Below are 19,284 nucleotides of genomic sequence, written 5' to 3'. Positions count from 1 at the left end.
GTCTCTTGGCCATGGAAGCCTGGTCGTGCTTTCTTTAATTGATTGCTTTTGTCCAATACTGCCTACGTGACTTTGGCTGAAGCCACAGATGCCACCACAAAAACGTGGCAATGCCTTGGCACATGTTATGAGGAGCACTCCGGCTTCCCATGTTGCTCACGGCGCTCGGTTCCAAGCTTCAACATCAAACACAAAAGCAAGGTGCCTCCCGTGAAACCAGGAAAGCTGCGTTTGGAGAATGCGGGCATCGATCCCGCTACCTCTCGCATGCAAAGCGAGCGCTCTGCCACTTGAGCTAATCCCCCTTTGCTCGAGTGTGTTGCTTGCGCTATGGCTGATCCCTGTCCTCTCCTGGGCTATGTGTAAAATATAGTCAGTTTTGCGAAATCCACAACCTGCTCTGGCCGCTAGACACCAGGAGAGCCACCCGCTTTCCTAGCGTAGAAGGTTTGCACCCCCCTTTTTTTCCCTCCTACGACCTTTGACAACTGAGCCCCTTCAGAGGTATGGCCCCATGGGTTTCAATGATGTAATTGGGAGAAGGCTGGTTTCAAAAAGCACTCACACCGCCTAGTACATTCTCGACAAGAAACACCTTGTGCCTTGATGCACTCCACGGGGCTGGAAATTGGGGGAGAGCGCTGCAAACACAAAGAGCCCATAATTGCATTGGCCGGGAATCGAACCCGGGCCTCCCGCGTGGCAGGCGAGAATTCTACCACTGAACCACCAATGCTCCACGCCGGGCCACTTGCCACCACCCTCGCTCAGCTGGTCTAGGAGAGTCCAGCTCTCGCCCACGCTTGACTTGGGATTCGCTGGTCGAAAATCAATGGAAACGCCTAGTCGTCTACATTGTGACTTTGCCACATGGACCCACTCCCCGTGGGAATCGCTGGCAAACTACATCCACATGTGGTTGTTGAGGTTGGTCAGCGACAAGAGCAGAGTGGCGCAGCGGAAGCGTGCTGGGCCCATAACCCAGAGGTCGATGGATCGAAACCATCCTCTGCTACGTTGCCCTTTCCTATGCCAATCGATATTTGCTTGCGTGCGGGCCCAAAGGCCTTTCTTTCGCACACAAAGAGAAGTTGAACCTGATTCAGGTGATTCAACGAGTCCAAAGCTCTCAGCGTAAGCATGGCACTGGCACCTTTTGCGCTAATGAAATATTGTCTCTTGGCCATGGAGGCCTGCTCGTGCTTTGTTTACTAGATTGCTTTTGTCCAACACTGCCTACGTGACTTTGGCTGAAGCCACAGTTGCCACCACAAAAACGTGGCAACGCCTTGGCACGCGTTATGAGGAGGACTCCGGCTTCCCATGTTGCTCACGGCGCTCGGTTCCAAGCTTCAACATCAAACACAAAAGCAAGGTGTCTCCTGGCAAATCAGGAAAGCTGCATTTGGAGAATGCGGGCATCGATCCCGCTACCTCTCGCATGCTAAGCGAGCGCTCTACCATTTGAGCTAATCCCCCTTTGCTTGAGGTTGTTGCTTGTGCTATGGCTGATCCCTGTCCTCTCCTGGGCTATGTGTAAACTATAGGCAGTTTTGCTAAATCCACAACTTGCTCTGGCCGCTAGACACCAGGAGAGCCACTCCCCCAAGACCTTGGACAACTGAGCCCCTTCTGAAGTATGGCCCCATGGGTTTCAATGATGTCATTGGGAGAAGGTGGTTTCAAAAAGCACTCACACCGCCTAATACATTCTCGACAAGAAACACCTTGTGCCTTGAGGCATTCCATGGGGCTGGAAATTGGGGGAGAGAGCTACAAACACCAAGAGCCCATAATTGCATTGGCCGGGAATCGAACCCGGGCCTCCCGCGTGGCAGGCGAGAATTCTACCACTGAACCACCAATGCTCCACGCCGGGCCAGGCGCCACCACCCTCGCTCAGCTGGCCTAGGAGAGTCCAGCTCTCGCCCACGCTTGACTTGGGATTCGCTTGTCGAAATCCATGAGGATGGCCAGCGACAAGAGCAGAGTGGCGCAGCGGAAGCGTGCTGGGCCCATAACCCAGAGGTCGATGGATCGAAACCATCCTCTGCTACGTTGCCTTTTCCTATGCCAATCGATATTTGCTTGCGGGCCCAAAGGCCTTTCTTTCGCACACAAAGAGAAGTTGAACCTGATTCAGGTGATTCAACGAGTCCAAAGCTCTCAGCGTAAGCATGGCACTGGCACCTTTCCCCCTAATGGAATATTGTCTCTTGGCCATGGAAGCCTGGTCGTGCTTTCTTTAATTGATTGCTTTTGTCCAATACTGCCTACGTGACTTTGGCTGAAGCCACAGATGCCACCACAAAAACGTGGCAATGCCTTGGCACATGTTATGAGGAGCACTCCGGCTTCCCATGTTGCTCACGGCGCTCGGTTCCAAGCTTCAACATCAAACACAAAAGCAAGGTGCCTCCCGTGAAACCAGGAAAGCTGCGTTTGGAGAATGCGGGCATCGATCCCGCTACCTCTCGCATGCAAAGCGAGCGCTCTGCCACTTGAGCTAATCCCCCTTTGCTCGAGTGTGTTGCTTGCGCTATGGCTGATCCCTGTCCTCTCCTGGGCTATGTGTAAAATATAGTCAGTTTTGCGAAATCCACAACCTGCTCTGGCCGCTAGACACCAGGAGAGCCACCCGCTTTCCTAGCGTAGAAGGTTTGCACCCCCCTTTTTTTTCCCTCCTACGACCTTTGACAACTGAGCCCCTTCAGAGGTATGGCCCCATGGGTTTCAATGATGTAATTGGGAGAAGGCTGGTTTCAAAAAGCACTCACACCGCCTAGTACATTCTCGACAAGAAACACCTTGTGCCTTGATGCACTCCACGGGGCTGGAAATTGGGGGAGAGCGCTGCAAACACAAAGAGCCCATAATTGCATTGGCCGGGAATCGAACCCGGGCCTCCCGCGTGGCAGGCGAGAATTCTACCACTGAACCACCAATGCTCCACGCCGGGCCACTTGCCACCACCCTCGCTCAGCTGGTCTAGGAGAGTCCAGCTCTCGCCCACGCTTGACTTGGGATTCGCTGGTCGAAAATCAATGGAAACGCCTAGTCGTCTACATTGTGACTTTGCCACATGGACCCACTCCCCGTGGGAATCGCTGGCAAACTACATCCACATGTGGTTGTTGAGGTTGGTCAGCGACAAGAGCAGAGTGGCGCAGCGGAAGCGTGCTGGGCCCATAACCCAGAGGTCGATGGATCGAAACCATCCTCTGCTACGTTGCCTTTTCCTATGCCAATCGATATTTGCTTGCGTGCGGGCCCAAAGGCCTTTCTTTCGCACACAAAGAGAAGTTGAACCTGATTCAGGTGATTCAACGAGTCCAAAGCTCTCAGCGTAAGCATGGCACTGGCACCTTTTGCGCTAATGAAATATTGTCTCTTGGCCATGGAGGCCTGCTCGTGCTTTGTTTACTAGATTGCTTTTGTCCAACACTGCCTACGTGACTTTGGCTGAAGCCACAGTTGCCACCACAAAAACGTGGCAACGCCTTGGCACGCGTTATGAGGAGGACTCCGGCTTCCCATGTTGCTCACGGCGCTCGGTTCCAAGCTTCAACATCAAACACAAAAGCAAGGTGTCTCCTGGCAAATCAGGAAAGCTGCATTTGGAGAATGCGGGCATCGATCCCGCTACCTCTCGCATGCTAAGCGAGCGCTCTACCATTTGAGCTAATCCCCCTTTGCTTGAGGTTGTTGCTTGTGCTATGGCTGATCCCTGTCCTCTCCTGGGCTATGTGTAAACTATAGGCAGTTTTGCTAAATCCACAACTTGCTCTGGCCGCTAGACACCAGGAGAGCCACTCCCCCAAGACCTTGGACAACTGAGCCCCTTCTGAAGTATGGCCCCATGGGTTTCAATGATGTCATTGGGAGAAGGTGGTTTCAAAAAGCACTCACACCGCCTAATACATTCTCGACAAGAAACACCTTGTGCCTTGAGGCATTCCATGGGGCTGGAAATTGGGGGAGAGAGCTACAAACACCAAGAGCCCATAATTGCATTGGCCGGGAATCGAACCCGGGCCTCCCGCGTGGCAGGCGAGAATTCTACCACTGAACCACCAATGCTCCACGCCGGGCCAGGCGCCACCACCCTCGCTCAGCTGGCCTAGGAGAGTCCAGCTCTCGCCCACGCTTGACTTGGGATTCGCTTGTCGAAATCCATGAGGATGGTCAGCGACAAGAGCAGAGTGGCGCAGCGGAAGCGTGCTGGGCCCATAACCCAGAGGTCGATGGATTGAAACCATCCTCTGCTACGTTGCCTTTTCCTATGCCAATCGATATTTGCTTGCGGGCCCAAAGGCCTTTCTTTCGCACACAAAGAGAAGTTGAACCTGATTCAGGTGATTCAACGAGTCCAAAGCTCTCAGCGTAAGCATGGCACTGGCACCTTTCCCCCTAATGGAATATTGTCTCTTGGCCATGGAAGCCTGGTCGTGCTTTCTTTAATTGATTGCTTTTGTCCAATACTGCCTACGTGACTTTGGCTGAAGCCACAGATGCCACCACAAAAACGTGGCAATGCCTTGGCACATGTTATGAGGAGCACTCCGGCTTCCCATGTTGCTCACGGCGCTCGGTTCCAAGCTTCAACATCAAACACAAAAGCAAGGTGCCTCCCGTGAAACCAGGAAAGCTGCGTTTGGAGAATGCGGGCATCGATCCCGCTACCTCTCGCATGCAAAGCGAGCGCTCTGCCACTTGAGCTAATCCCCCTTTGCTCGAGTGTGTTGCTTGCGCTATGGCTGATCCCTGTCGTCTCCTGGGCTATGTGTAAAATATAGTCAGTTTTGCGAAATCCACAACCTGCTCTGGCCGCTAGACACCAGGAGAGCCACCCGCTTTCCTAGCGTAGAAGGTTTGCACCCCCCTTTTTTTTCCCTCCTACGACCTTTGACAACTGAGCCCCTTCAGAGGTATGGCCCCATGGGTTTCAATGATGTAATTGGGAGAAGGCTGGTTTCAAAAAGCACTCACACCGCCTAGTACATTCTCGACAAGAAACACCTTGTGCCTTGATGCACTCCACGGGGCTGGAAATTGGGGGAGAGCGCTGCAAACACAAAGAGCCCATAATTGCATTGGCCGGGAATCGAACCCGGGCCTCCCGCGTGGCAGGCGAGAATTCTACCACTAAACCACCAATGCTCCACGCCGGGCCACTTGCCACCACCCTCGCTCAGCTGGTCTAGGAGAGTCCAGCTCTCGCCCACGCTTGACTTGGGATTCGCTGGTCGAAAATCAATGGAAACGCCTAGTCGTCTACATTGTGACTTTGCCACATGGACCCACTCCCCGTGGGAATCGCTGGCAAACTACATCCACATGTGGTTGTTGAGGTTGGTCAGCGACAAGAGCAGAGTGGCGCAGCGGAAGCGTGCTGGGCCCATAACCCAGAGGTCGATGGATCGAAACCATCCTCTGCTACGTTGCCTTTTTCTATGCCAATCGATATTTGCTTGCGTGCGGGCCCAAAGGCCTTTCTTTCGCACACAAAGAGAAGTTGAACCTGATTCAGGTGATTCAACGAGTCCAAAGCTCTCAGCGTAAGCATGGCACTGGCACCTTTTGCGCTAATGAAATATTGTCTCTTGGCCATGGAGGCCTGCTCGTGCTTTGTTTACTAGATTGCTTTTGTCCAACACTGCCTACGTGACTTTGGCTGAAGCCACAGTTGCCACCACAAAAACGTGGCAACGCCTTGGCACGCGTTATGAGGAGGACTCCGGCTTCCCATGTTGCTCACGGCGCTCGGTTCCAAGCTTCAACATCAAACACAAAAGCAAGGTGTCTCCTGGCAAATCAGGAAAGCTGCATTTGGAGAATGCGGGCATCGATCCCGCTACCTCTCGCATGCTAAGCGAGCGCTCTACCATTTGAGCTAATCCCCCTTTGCTTGAGGTTGTTGCTTGTGCTATGGCTGATCCCTGTCCTCTCCTGGGCTATGTGTAAACTATAGGCAGTTTTGCTAAATCCACAACTTGCTCTGGCCGCTAGACACCAGGAGAGCCACTCCCCCAAGACCTTGGACAACTGAGCCCCTTCTGAAGTATGGCCCCATGGGTTTCAATGATGTCATTGGGAGAAGGTGGTTTCAAAAAGCACTCACACCGCCTAATACATTCTCGACAAGAAACACCTTGTGCCTTGAGGCATTCCATGGGGCTGGAAATTGGGGGAGAGAGCTACAAACACCAAGAGCCCATAATTGCATTGGCCGGGAATCGAACCCGGGCCTCCCGCGTGGCAGGCGAGAATTCTACCACTGAACCACCAATGCTCCACGCCGGGCCAGGCGCCACCACCCTCGCTCAGCTGGCCTAGGAGAGTCCAGCTCTCGCCCACGCTTGACTTGGGATTCGCTTGTCGAAATCCATGAGGATGGCCAGCGACAAGAGCAGAGTGGCGCAGCGGAAGCGTGCTGGGCCCATAACCCAGAGGTCGATGGATCGAAACCATCCTCTGCTACGTTGCCTTTTCCTATGCCAATCGATATTTGCTTGCGGGCCCAAAGGCCTTTCTTTCGCACACAAAGAGAAGTTGAACCTGATTCAGGTGATTCAACGAGTCCAAAGCTCTCAGCGTAAGCATGGCACTGGCACCTTTCCCCCTAATGGAATATTGTCTCTTGGCCATGGAAGCCTGGTCGTGCTTTCTTTAATTGATTGCTTTTGTCCAATACTGCCTACGTGACTTTGGCTGAAGCCACAGATGCCACCACAAAAACGTGGCAATGCCTTGGCACATGTTATGAGGAGCACTCCGGCTTCCCATGTTGCTCACGGCGCTCGGTTCCAAGCTTCAACATCAAACACAAAAGCAAGGTGCCTCCCGTGAAACCAGGAAAGCTGCGTTTGGAGAATGCGGGCATCGATCCCGCTACCTCTCGCATGCAAAGCGAGCGCTCTGCCACTTGAGCTAATCCCCCTTTGCTCGAGTGTGTTGCTTGCGCTATGGCTGATCCCTGTCCTCTCCTGGGCTATGTGTAAAATATAGTCAGTTTTGCGAAATCCACAACCTGCTCTGGCCGCTAGACACCAGGAGAGCCACCCGCTTTCCTAGCGTAGAAGGTTTGCACCCCCCTTTTTTTTCCCTCCTACGACCTTTGACAACTGAGCCCCTTCAGAGGTATGGCCCCATGGGTTTCAATGATGTAATTGGGAGAAGGCTGGTTTCAAAAAGCACTCACACCGCCTAGTACATTCTCGACAAGAAACACCTTGTGCCTTGATGCACTCCACGGGGCTGGAAATTGGGGGAGAGCGCTGCAAACACAAAGAGCCCATAATTGCATTGGCCGGGAATCGAACCCGGGCCTCCCGCGTGGCAGGCGAGAATTCTACCACTGAACCACCAATGCTCCACGCCGGGCCACTTGCCACCACCCTCGCTCAGCTGGTCTAGGAGAGTCCAGCTCTCGCCCACGCTTGACTTGGGATTCGCTGGTCGAAAATCAATGGAAACGCCTAGTCGTCTACATTGTGACTTTGCCACATGGACCCACTCCCCGTGGGAATCGCTGGCAAACTACATCCACATGTGGTTGTTGAGGTTGGTCAGCGACAAGAGCAGAGTGGCGCAGCGGAAGCGTGCTGGGCCCATAACCCAGAGGTCGATGGATCGAAACCATACTCTGCTACGTTGCCCTTTCCTATGCCAATCGATATTTGCTTGCGTGCGGGCCCAAAGGCCTTTCTTTCGCACACAAAGAGAAGTTGAACCTGATTCAGGTGATTCAACGAGTCCAAAGCTCTCAGCGTAAGCATGGCACTGGCTCCTTTTGCGCTAATGAAATATTGTCTCTTGGCCATGGAGGCCTGCTCGTGCTTTGTTTACTAGATTGCTTTTGTCCAACACTGCCTACGTGACTTTGGCTGAAGCCACAGTTGCCACCACAAAAACGTGGCAACGCCTTGGCACGCGTTATGAGGAGGACTCCGGCTTCCCATGTTGCTCACGGCGCTCGGTTCCAAGCTTCAACATCAAACACAAAAGCAAGGTGTCTCCTGGCAAATCAGGAAAGCTGCATTTGGAGAATGCGGGCATCGATCCCGCTACCTCTCGCATGCTAAGCGAGCACTCTACCATTTGAGCTAATCCCCCTTTGCTTGAGGTTGTTGCTTGTGCTATGGCTGATCCCTGTCCTCTCCTGGGCTATGTGTAAACTATAGGCAGTTTTGCTAAATCCACAACTTGCTCTGGCCGCTAGACACCAGGAGAGCCACTCCCCCAAGACCTTGGACAACTGAGCCCCTTCTGAAGTATGGCCCCATGGGTTTCAATGATGTCATTGGGAGAAGGTGGTTTCAAAAAGCACTCACACCGCCTAATACATTCTCGACAAGAAACACCTTGTGCCTTGAGGCATTCCATGGGGCTGGAAATTGGGGGAGAGAGCTACAAACACCAAGAGCCCATAATTGCATTGGCCGGGAATCGAACCCGGGCCTCCCGCGTGGCAGGCGAGAATTCTACCACTGAACCACCAATGCTCCACGCCGGGCCAGGCGCCACCACCCTCGCTCAGCTGGCCTAGGAGAGTCCAGCTCTCGCCCACGCTTGACTTGGGATTCGCTTGTCGAAATCCATGAGGATGGTCAGCGACAAGAGCAGAGTGGCGCAGCGGAAGCGTGCTGGGCCCATAACCCAGAGGTCGATGGATCGAAACCATCCTCTGCTACGTTGCCTTTTCCTATGCCAATCGATATTTGCTTGCGGGCCCAAAGGCCTTTCTTTCGCACACAAAGAGAAGTTGAACCTGATTCAGGTGATTCAACGAGTCCAAAGCTCTCAGCGTAAGCATGGCACTGGCACCTTTCCCCCTAATGGAATATTGTCTCTTGGCCATGGAAGCCTGGTCGTGCTTTCTTTAATTGATTGCTTTTGTCCAATACTGCCTACGTGACTTTGGCTGAAGCCACAGATGCCACCACAAAAACGTGGCAATGCCTTGGCACATGTTATGAGGAGCACTCCGGCTTCCCATGTTGCTCACGGCACTCGGTTCCAAGCTTCAACATCAAACACAAAAGCAAGGTGCCTCCCGTGAAACCAGGAAAGCTGCGTTTGGAGAATGCGGGCATCGATCCCGCTACCTCTCGCATGCAAAGCAAGCGCTCTGCCACTTGAGCTAATCCCCCTTTGCTCGAGTGTGTTGCTTGCGCTATGGCTGATCCCTGTCCTCTCCTGGGCTATGTGTAAAATATAGTCAGTTTTGCGAAATCCACAACCTGCTCTGGCCGCTAGACACCAGGAGAGCCACCCGCTTTCCTAGCGTAGAAGGTTTGCACCCCCCTTTTTTTTCCCTCCTACGACCTTTGACAACTGAGCCCCTTCAGAGGTATGGCCCCATGGGTTTCAATGATGTAATTGGGAGAAGGCTGGTTTCAAAAAGCACTCACACCGCCTAGTACATTCTCGACAAGAAACACCTTGTGCCTTGATGCACTCCACGGGGCTGGAAATTGGGGGAGAGCGCTGCAAACACAAAGAGCCCATAATTGCATTGGCCGGGAATCGAACCCGGGCCTCCCGCGTGGCAGGCGAGAATTCTACCACTGAACCACCAATGCTCCACGCCGGGCCACTTGCCACCACCCTCGCTCAGCTGGTCTAGGAGAGTCCAGCTCTCGCCCACGCTTGACTTGGGATTCGCTGGTCGAAAATCAATGGAAACGCCTAGTCGTCTACATTGTGACTTTGCCACATGGACCCACTCCCCGTGGGAATCGCTGGCAAACTACATCCACATGTGGTTGTTGAGGTTGGTCAGCGACAAGAGCAGAGTGGCGCAGCGGAAGCGTGCTGGGCCCATAACCCAGAGGTCGATGGATCGAAACCATCCTCTGCTACGTTGCCTTTTCCTATGCCAATCGATATTTGCTTGCGTGCGGGCCCAAAGGCCTTTCTTTCGCACACAAAGAGAAGTTGAACCTGATTCAGGTGATTCAACGAGTCCAAAGCTCTCAGCGTAAGCATGGCACTGGCACCTTTTGCGCTAATGAAATATTGTCTCTTGGCCATGGAGGCCTGCTCGTGCTTTGTTTACTAGATTGCTTTTGTCCAACACTGCCTACGTGACTTTGGCTGAAGCCACAGTTGCCACCACAAAAACGTGGCAACGCCTTGGCACGCGTTATGAGGAGGACTCCGGCTTCCCATGTTGCTCACGGCGCTCGGTTCCAAGCTTCAACATCAAACACAAAAGCAAGGTGTCTCCTGGCAAATCAGGAAAGCTGCATTTGGAGAATGCGGGCATCGATCCCGCTACCTCTCGCATGCTAAGCGAGCGCTCTACCATTTGAGCTAATCCCCCTTTGCTTGAGGTTGTTGCTTGTGCTATGGCTGATCCCTGTCCTCTCCTGGGCTATGTGTAAACTATAGGCAGTTTTGCTAAATCCACAACTTGCTCTGGCCGCTAGACACCAGGAGAGCCACTCCCCCAAGACCTTGGACAACTGAGCCCCTTCTGAAGTATGGCCCCATGGGTTTCAATGATGTCATTGGGAGAAGGTGGTTTCAAAAAGCACTCACACCGCCTAATACATTCTCGACAAGAAACACCTTGTGCCTTGAGGCATTCCATGGGGCTGGAAATTGGGGGAGAGAGCTACAAACACCAAGAGCCCATAATTGCATTGGCCGGGAATCGAACCCGGGCCTCCCGCGTGGCAGGCGAGAATTCTACCACTGAACCACCAATGCTCCACGCCGGGCCAGGCGCCACCACCCTCGCTCAGCTGGCCTAGGAGAGTCCAGCTCTCGCCCACGCTTGACTTGGGATTCGCTTGTCGAAATCCATGAGGATGGCCAGCGACAAGAGCAGAGTGGCGCAGCGGAAGCGTGCTGGGCCCATAACCCAGAGGTCGATGGATCGAAACCATCCTCTGCTACGTTGCCTTTTCCTATGCCAATCGATATTTGCTTGCGGGCCCAAAGGCCTTTCTTTCGCACACAAAGAGAAGTTGAACCTGATTCAGGTGATTCAACGAGTCCAAAGCTCTCAGCGTAAGCATGGCACTGGCACCTTTCCCCCTAATGGAATATTGTCTCTTGGCCATGGAAGCCTGGTCGTGCTTTCTTTAATTGATTGCTTTTGTCCAATACTGCCTACGTGACTTTGGCTGAAGCCACAGATGCCACCACAAAAACGTGGCAATGCCTTGGCACATGTTATGAGGAGCACTCCGGCTTCCCATGTTGCTCACGGCGCTCGGTTCCAAGCTTCAACATCAAACACAAAAGCAAGGTGCCTCCCGTGAAACCAGGAAAGCTGCGTTTGGAGAATGCGGGCATCGATCCCGCTACCTCTCGCATGCAAAGCGAGCGCTCTGCCACTTGAGCTAATCCCCCTTTGCTCGAGTGTGTTGCTTGCGCTATGGCTGATCCCTGTCCTCTCCTGGGCTATGTGTAAAATATAGTCAGTTTTGCGAAATCCACAACCTGCTCTGGCCGCTAGACACCAGGAGAGCCACCCGCTTTCCTAGCGTAGAAGGTTTGCACCCCCCTTTTTTTTCCCTCCTACGACCTTTGACAACTGAGCCCCTTCAGAGGTATGGCCCCATGGGTTTCAATGATGTAATTGGGAGAAGGCTGGTTTCAAAAAGCACTCACACCGCCTAGTACATTCTCGACAAGAAACACCTTGTGCCGTGATGCACTCCACGGGGCTGGAAATTGGGGGAGAGCGCTGCAAACACAAAGAGCCCATAATTGCATTGGCCGGGAATCGAACCCGGGCCTCCCGCGTGGCAGGCGAGAATTCTACCACTGAACCACCAATGCTCCATGCCGGGCCGCTTGCCACCACCCTCGCTCAGCTGGTCTAGGAGAGTCCAGCTCTCGCCCACGCTTGACTTGGGATTCGCTGGTCGAAAATCAATGGAAACGCCTAGTCGTCTACATTGTGACTTTGCCACATGGACCCACTCCCCGTGGGAATCGCTGGCAAACTACATCCACATGTGGTTGTTGAGGTTGGTCAGCGACAAGAGCAGAGTGGCGCAGCGGAAGCGTGCTGGGCCCATAACCCAGAGGTCGATGGATCGAAACCATCCTCTGCTACGTTGCCCTTTCCTATGCCAATCGATATTTGCTTGCGTGCGGGCCCAAAGGCCTTTCTTTCGCACACAAAGAGAAGTTGAACCTGATTCAGGTGATTCAACGAGTCCAAAGCTCTCAGCGTAAGCATGGCACTGGCACCTTTTGCGCTAATGAAATATTGTCTCTTGGCCATGGAGGCCTGCTCGTGCTTTGTTTACTAGATTGCTTTTGTCCAACACTGCCTACGTGACTTTGGCTGAAGCCACAGTTGCCACCACAAAAACGTGGCAACGCCTTGGCACGCGTTATGAGGAGGACTCCGGCTTCCCATGTTGCTCACGGCGCTCGGTTCCAAGCTTCAACATCAAACACAAAAGCAAGGTGTCTCCTGGCAAATCAGGAAAGCTGCATTTGGAGAATGCGGGCATCGATCCCACTACCTCTCGCATGCTAAGCGAGCGCTCTATCATTTGAGCTAATCCCCCTTTGCTTGAGGTTGTTGCTTGTGCTATGGCTGATCCCTGTCCTCTCCTGGGCTATGTGTAAACTATAGGCAGTTTTGCTAAATCCACAACTTGCTCTGGCCGCTAGACACCAGGAGAGCCACTCCCCCAAGACCTTGGACAACTGAGCCCCTTCTGAAGTATGGCCCCATGGGTTTCAATGATGTCATTGGGAGAAGGTGGTTTCAAAAAGCACTCACACCGCCTAATACATTCTCGACAAGAAACACCTTGTGCCTTGAGGCATTCCATGGGGCTGGAAATTGGGGGAGAGAGCTACAAACACCAAGAGCCCATAATTGCATTGGCCGGGAATCGAACCCGGGCCTCCCGCGTGGCAGGCGAGAATTCTACCACTGAACCACCAATGCTCCACGCCGGGCCAGGCGCCACCACCCTCGCTCAGCTGGCCTAGGAGAGTCCAGCTCTCGCCCACGCTTGACTTGGGATTCGCTTGTCGAAATCCATGAGGATGGTCAGCGACAAGAGCAGAGTGGCGCAGCGGAAGCGTGCTGGGCCCATAACCCAGAGGTCGATGGATCGAAACCATCCTCTGCTACGTTGCCTTTTCCTATGCCAATCGATATTTGCTTGCGGGCCCAAAGGCCTTTCTTTCGCACACAAAGAGAAGTTGAACCTGATTCAGGTGATTCAACGAGTCCAAAGCTCTCAGCGTAAGCATGGCACTGGCACCTTTCCCCCTAATGGAATATTGTCTCTTGGCCATGGAAGCCTGGTCGTGCTTTCTTTAATTGATTGCTTTTGTCCAATACTGCCTACGTGACTTTGGCTGAAGCCACAGATGCCACCACAAAAACGTGGCAATGCCTTGGCACATGTTATGAGGAGCACTCCGGCTTCCCATGTTGCTCACGGCGCTCGGTTCCAAGCTTCAACATCAAACACAAAAGCAAGGTGCCTCCCGTGAAACCAGGAAAACTGCGTTTGGAGAATGCGGGCATCGATCCCGCTACCTCTCGCATGCAAAGCGAGCGCTCTGCCACTTGAGCTAATCCCCCTTTGCTCGAGTGTGTTGCTTGCGCTATGGCTGATCCCTGTCCTCTCCTGGGCTATGTGTAAAATATAGTCAGTTTTGCGAAATCCACAACCTGCTCTGGCCGCTAGACACCAGGAGAGCCACCCGCTTTCCTAGCGTAGAAGGTTTGCACCCCCCTTTTTTTTTTCCCTCCTACGACCTTTGACAACTGAGCCCCTTCAGAGGTATGGCCCCATGGGTTTCAATGATGTAATTGGGAGAAGGCTGGTTTCAAAAAGCACTCACACCGCCTAGTACATTCTCGACAAGAAACACCTTGTGCCTTGATGCACTCCACGGGGCTGGAAATTGGGGGAGAGCGCTGCAAACACAAAGAGCCCATAATTGCATTGGCCGGGAATCGAACCCGGGCCTCCCGCGTGGCAGGCGAGAATTCTACCACTGAACCACCAATGCTCCACGCCGGGCCACTTGCCACCACCCTCGCTCAGCTGGTCTAGGAGAGTCCAGCTCTCGCCCACGCTTGACTTGGGATTCGCTGGTCGAAAATCAATGGAAACGCCTAGTCGTCTACATTGTGACTTTGCCACATGGACCCACTCCCCGTGGGAATCGCTGGCAAACTACATCCACATGTGGTTGTTGAGGTTGGTCAGCGACAAGAGCAGAGTGGCGCAGCGGAAGCGTGCTGGGCCCATAACCCAGAGGTCGATGGATCGAAACCATCCTCTGCTACGTTGCCTTTTCCTATGCCAATCGATATTTGCTTGCGTGCGGGCCCAAAGGCCTTTCTTTCGCACACAAAGAGAAGTTGAACCTGATTCAGGTGATTCAACGAGTCCAAAGCTCTCAGCGTAAGCATGGCACTGGCACCTTTTGCGCTAATGAAATATTGTCTCTTGGCCATGGAGGCCTGCTCGTGCTTTGTTTACTAGATTGCTTTTGTCCAACACTGCCTACGTGACTTTGGCTGAAGCCACAGTTGCCACCACAAAAACGTGGCAACGCCTTGGCACGCGTTATGAGGAGGACTCCGGCTTCCCATGTTGCTCACGGCGCTCGGTTCCAAGCTTCAACATCAAACACAAAAGCAAGGTGTCTCCTGGCAAATCAGGAAAGCTGCATTTGGAGAATGCGGGCATCGATCCCGCTACCTCTCGCATGCTAAGCGAGCGCTCTACCATTTGAGCTAATCCCCCTTTGCTTGAGGTTGTTGCTTGTGCTATGGCTGATCCCTGTCCTCTCCTGGGCTATGTGTAAACTATAGGCAGTTTTGCTAAATCCACAACTTGCTCTGGCCGCTAGACACCAGGAGAGCCACTCCCCCAAGACCTTGGACAACTGAGCCCCTTCTGAAGTATGGCCCCATGGGTTTCAATGATGTCATTGGGAGAAGGTGGTTTCAAAAAGCACTCACACCGCCTAATACATTCTCGACAAGAAACACCTTGTGCCTTGAGGCATTCCATGGGGCTGGAAATTGGGGGAGAGAGCTACAAACACCAAGAGCCCATAATTGCATTGGCCGGGAAACGAACCCGGGCCTCCCGCGTGGCAGGCGAGAATTCTACCACTGAACCACCAATGCTCCACGCCGGGCCAGGCGCCACCACCCTCGCTCAGCTGGCCTAGGAGAGTCCAGCTCTCGCCCACGCTTGACTTGGGATTCGCTTGTCGAAATCCATGAGGATGGTCAGCGACAAGAGCAGAGTGGCGCAGCGGAAGCGTGCTGGGCCCATAACCCAGAGGTCGATGGATCGAAACCATCCTCTGCTACGTTGCCTTTTCCTATGCCAATCGATATTTGCTTGCGGGCCCAAAGGCCTTTCTTTCGCACACAAAGAGAAGTTGAACCTGATTCAGGTGATTCAACGAGTCCAAAGCTCTCAGCGTAAGCATGGCACTGGCACCTTTCCGCCTAATGGAATATTGTCTCTTGGCCATGGAAGCCTGGTCGTGCTTTCTTTAATTGATTGCTTTTGTCCAATACTGCCTACGTGACTTTGGCTGAAGCCACAGATGCCACCACAAAAACGTGGCAATGCCTTGGCACATGTTATGAGGAGCACTCCGGCTTCCCATGTTGCTCACGGCGCTCGGTTCCAAGCTTCAACATCAAACACAAAAGCAAGGTGCCTCCCGTGAAACCAGGAAAGCTGCGTTTGGAGAATGCGGGCATCGATCCCGCTACCTCTCGCATGCAAAGCGAGCGCTCTGCCACTTGAGCTAATCCCCCTTTGCTCGAGTGTGTTGCTTGCGCTATGGCTGATCCCTGTCCTCTCCTGGGCTATGTGTAAAATATAGTCAGTTTTGCGAAATCCACAACCTGCTCTGGCCGCTAGACACCAGGAGAGCCACCCGCTTTCCTAGCGTAGAAGGTTTGCACCCCCCTTTTTTTTCCCTCCTACGACCTTTGACAACTGAGCCCCTTCAGAGGTATGGCCCCATGGGTTTCAATGATGTAATTGGGAGAAGGCTGGTTTCAAAAAGCACTCACACCGCCTAGTACATTCTCGACAAGAAACACCTTGTGCCTTGATGCACTCCACGGGGCTGGAAATTGGGGGAGAGCGCTGCAAACACAAAGAGCCCATAATTGCATTGGCCGGGAATCGAACCCGGGCCTCCCGCGTGGCAGGCGGGAATTCTACCACTGAACCACCAATGCTCCACGCCGGGCCACTTGCCACCACCCTCGCTCAGCTGGTCTAGGAGAGTCCAGCTCTCGCCCACGCTTGACTTGGGATTCGCTGGTCGAAAATCAATGGAAACGCCTAGTCGTCTACATTGTGACTTTGCCACATGGACCCACTCCCCGTGGGAATCGCTGGCAAACTACATCCACATGTGGTTGTTGAGGTTGGTCAGCGACAAGAGCAGAGTGGCGCAGCGGAAGCGTGCTGGGCCCATAACCCAGAGGTCGATGGATCGAAACCATCCTCTGCTACGTTGCCTTTTCCTATGCCAATCGATATTTGCTTGCGTGCGGGCCCAAAGGCCTTTCTTTCGCACACAAAGAGAAGTTGAACCTGATTCAGGTGATTCAACGAGTCCAAAGCTCTCAGCGTAAGCATGGCACTGGCACCTTTTGCGCTAATGAAATATTGTCTCTTGGCCATGGAGGCCTGCTCGTGCTTTGTTTACTAGATTGCTTTTGTCCAACACTGCCTACGTGACTTTGGCTGAAGCCACAGTTGCCACCACAAAAACGTGGCAACGCCTTGGCACGCGTTATGAGGAGGACTCCGGCTTCCCATGTTGCTCACGGCGCTCGGTTCCAAGCTTCAACATCAAACACAAAAGCAAGGTGTCTCCTGGCAAATCAGGAAAGCTGCATTTGGAGAATGCGGGCATCGATCCCGCTACCTCTCGCATGCTAAGCGAGCGCTCTACCATTTGAGCTAATCCCCCTTTGCTTGAGGTTGTTGCTTGTGCTATGGCTGATCCCTGTCCTCTCCTGGGCTATGTGTAAACTATAGGCAGTTTTGCTAAATCCACAACTTGCTCTGGCCGCTAGACACCAGGAGAGCCACTCCCCCAAGACCTTGGACAACTGAGCCCCTTCTGAAGTATGGCCCCATGGGTTTCAATGATGTCATTGGGAGAAGGTGGTTTCAAAAAGCACTCACACCGCCTAATACATTCTCGACAAGAAACACCTTGTGCCTTGAGGCATTCCATGGGGCTGGAAATTGGGGGAGAGAGCTACAAACACCAAGAGCCCATAATTGCATTGGCCGGGAATCGAACCCGGGCCTCCCGCGTGGCAGGCGAGAATTCTACCACTGAACCACCAATGCTCCACGCCGGGCCAGGCGCCACCACCCTCGCTCAGCTGGCCTAGGAGAGTCCAGCTCTCGCCCACGCTTGACTTGGGATTCGCTTGTCGAAATCCATGAGGATGGCCAGCGACAAGAGCAGAGTGGCGCAGCGGAAGCGTGCTGGGCCCATAACCCAGAGGTCGATGGATCGAAACCATCCTCTGCTACGTTGCCTTTTCCTATGCCAATCGATATTTGCTTGCGGGCCCAAAGGCCTTTCTTTCGCACACAAAGAGAAGTTGAACCTGATTCAGGTGATTCAACGAGTCCAAAGCTCTCAGCGTAAGCATGGCACTGGCACCTTTCCCCCTAATGGAATATTGTCTCTTGGCCATGGAAGCCTCGTCGTGCTTTCTTTAATTGATTGCTTTTGTCCAATACTGCCTACGTGACTTTGGCTGAAGCCACAGATGCCACCACAAAAACGTGGCAATGCCTTGGCACATGTTATGAGGAGCACTCCGGCTTCCCATGTTGCTCACGGCGCTCGGTTCCAAGCTTCAACATCAAACACAAAAGCAAGGTGCCTCCCGTGAAACCAGGAAAGCTGCGTTTGGAGAATGCGGGCATCGATCCCGCTACCTCTCGCATGCAAAGCGAGCGCTCTGCCACTTGAGCTAATCCCCCTTTGCTCGAGTGTGTTGCTTGCGCTATGGCTGATCCCTGTCCTCTCCTGGGCTATGTGTAAAATATAGTCAGTTTTGCGAAATCCACAACCTGCTCTGGCCGCTAGACACCAGGAGAGCCACCCGCTTTCCTAGCGTAGAAGGTTTGCACCCCCCTTTTTTTTCCCTCCTACGACCTTTGACAACTGAGCCCCTTCAGAGGTATGGCCCCATGGGTTTCAATGATGTAATTGGGAGAAGGCTGGTTTCAAAAAGCACTCACACCGCCTAGTACATTCTCGACAAGAAACACCTTGTGCCTTGATGCACTCCACGGGGCTGGAAATTGGGGGAGAGCGCTGCAAACACAAAGAGCCCATAATTGCATTGGCCGGGAATCGAACCCGGGCCTCCCGCGTGGCAGGCGAGAATTCTACCACTGAACCACCAATGCTCCACGCCGGGCCACTTGCCACCACCCTCGCTCAGCTGGTCTAGGAGAGTCCAGCTCTCGCCCACGCTTGACTTGGGATTCGCTGGTCGAAAATCAATGGAAACGCCTAGTCGTCTACATTGTGACTTTGCCACATGGACCCACTCCCCGTGGGAATCGCTGGCAAACTACATCCACATGTGGTTGTTGAGGTTGGTCAGCGACAAGAGCAGAGTGGCGCAGCGGAAGCGTGCTGGGCCCATAACCCAGAGGTCGATGGATCGAAACCATCCTCTGCTACGTTGCCCTTTCCTATGCCAATCGATATTTGCTTGCGTGCGGGCCCAAAGGCCTTTCTTTCGCACACAAAGAGAAGTTGAACCTGATTCAGGTGATTCAACGAGTCCAAAGCTCTCAGCGTAAGCATGGCACTGGCACCTTTTGCGCTAATGAAATATTGTCTCTTGGCCATGGAGGCCTGCTCGTGCTTTGTTTACTAGATTGCTTTTGTCCAACACTGCCTACGTGACTTTGGCTGAAGCCACAGTTGCCACCACAAAAACGTGGCAACGCCTTGGCACGCGTTATGAGGAGGACTCCGGCTTCCCATGTTGCTCACGGCGCTCGGTTCCAAGCTTCAACATCAAACACAAAAGCAAGGTGTCTCCTGGCAAATCAGGAAAGCTGCATTTGGAGAATGCGGGCATCGATCCCGCTACCTCTCGCATGCTAAGCAAGCGCTCTACCATTTGAGCTAATCCCCCTTTGCTTGAGGTTGTTGCTTGTGCTATGGCTGATCCCTGTCCTCTCCTGGGCTATGTGTAAACTATAGGCAGTTTTGCTAAATCCACAACTTGCTCTGGCCGCTAGA

The 19,284-nt window shown here is 53.3% G+C and overlaps 7 non-coding genes across 7 annotated transcripts; all 7 read right to left on the bottom strand.

Moving 5' to 3' along the window:
* Positions 1-1,406: 1,406 nt before the first annotated feature.
* TRNAA-AGC (transfer RNA alanine (anticodon AGC)) lies at positions 1,407-1,479 on the bottom strand. The gene has a single exon. It is a non-coding gene; the product is annotated as a tRNA-Ala (tRNA).
* A 2,139-nt stretch (positions 1,480-3,618) lies between these two features.
* On the bottom strand, positions 3,619-3,691 carry TRNAA-AGC (transfer RNA alanine (anticodon AGC)). The gene has a single exon. It is a non-coding gene; the product is annotated as a tRNA-Ala (tRNA).
* Positions 3,692-5,830: 2,139 nt separating this feature from the next.
* Positions 5,831-5,903, bottom strand: TRNAA-AGC (transfer RNA alanine (anticodon AGC)). Its single transcript has one exon. It is a non-coding gene; the product is annotated as a tRNA-Ala (tRNA).
* A 4,351-nt stretch (positions 5,904-10,254) lies between these two features.
* TRNAA-AGC (transfer RNA alanine (anticodon AGC)) lies at positions 10,255-10,327 on the bottom strand. The gene has a single exon. It is a non-coding gene; the product is annotated as a tRNA-Ala (tRNA).
* Positions 10,328-14,680: 4,353 nt separating this feature from the next.
* TRNAA-AGC (transfer RNA alanine (anticodon AGC)) lies at positions 14,681-14,753 on the bottom strand. The gene has a single exon. It is a non-coding gene; the product is annotated as a tRNA-Ala (tRNA).
* Positions 14,754-16,151: 1,398 nt separating this feature from the next.
* TRNAG-GCC (transfer RNA glycine (anticodon GCC)) lies at positions 16,152-16,222 on the bottom strand. Its single transcript has one exon. It is a non-coding gene; the product is annotated as a tRNA-Gly (tRNA).
* Positions 16,223-16,892: 670 nt separating this feature from the next.
* Positions 16,893-16,965, bottom strand: TRNAA-AGC (transfer RNA alanine (anticodon AGC)). The gene has a single exon. It is a non-coding gene; the product is annotated as a tRNA-Ala (tRNA).
* Positions 16,966-19,284: the final 2,319 nt, after the last annotated feature.

This window comes from Lithobates pipiens, unplaced genomic scaffold (assembly GCF_037356315.1).
Source record: "Lithobates pipiens isolate NorthernLeopardFrog02 unplaced genomic scaffold, aLitPip1_a1.2 Scaffold_18, whole genome shotgun sequence".
Lineage (NCBI taxonomy): Eukaryota > Metazoa > Chordata > Amphibia > Anura > Ranidae > Lithobates > Lithobates pipiens.
This window is presented reverse-complemented; position numbering and strand designations above follow the sequence as displayed.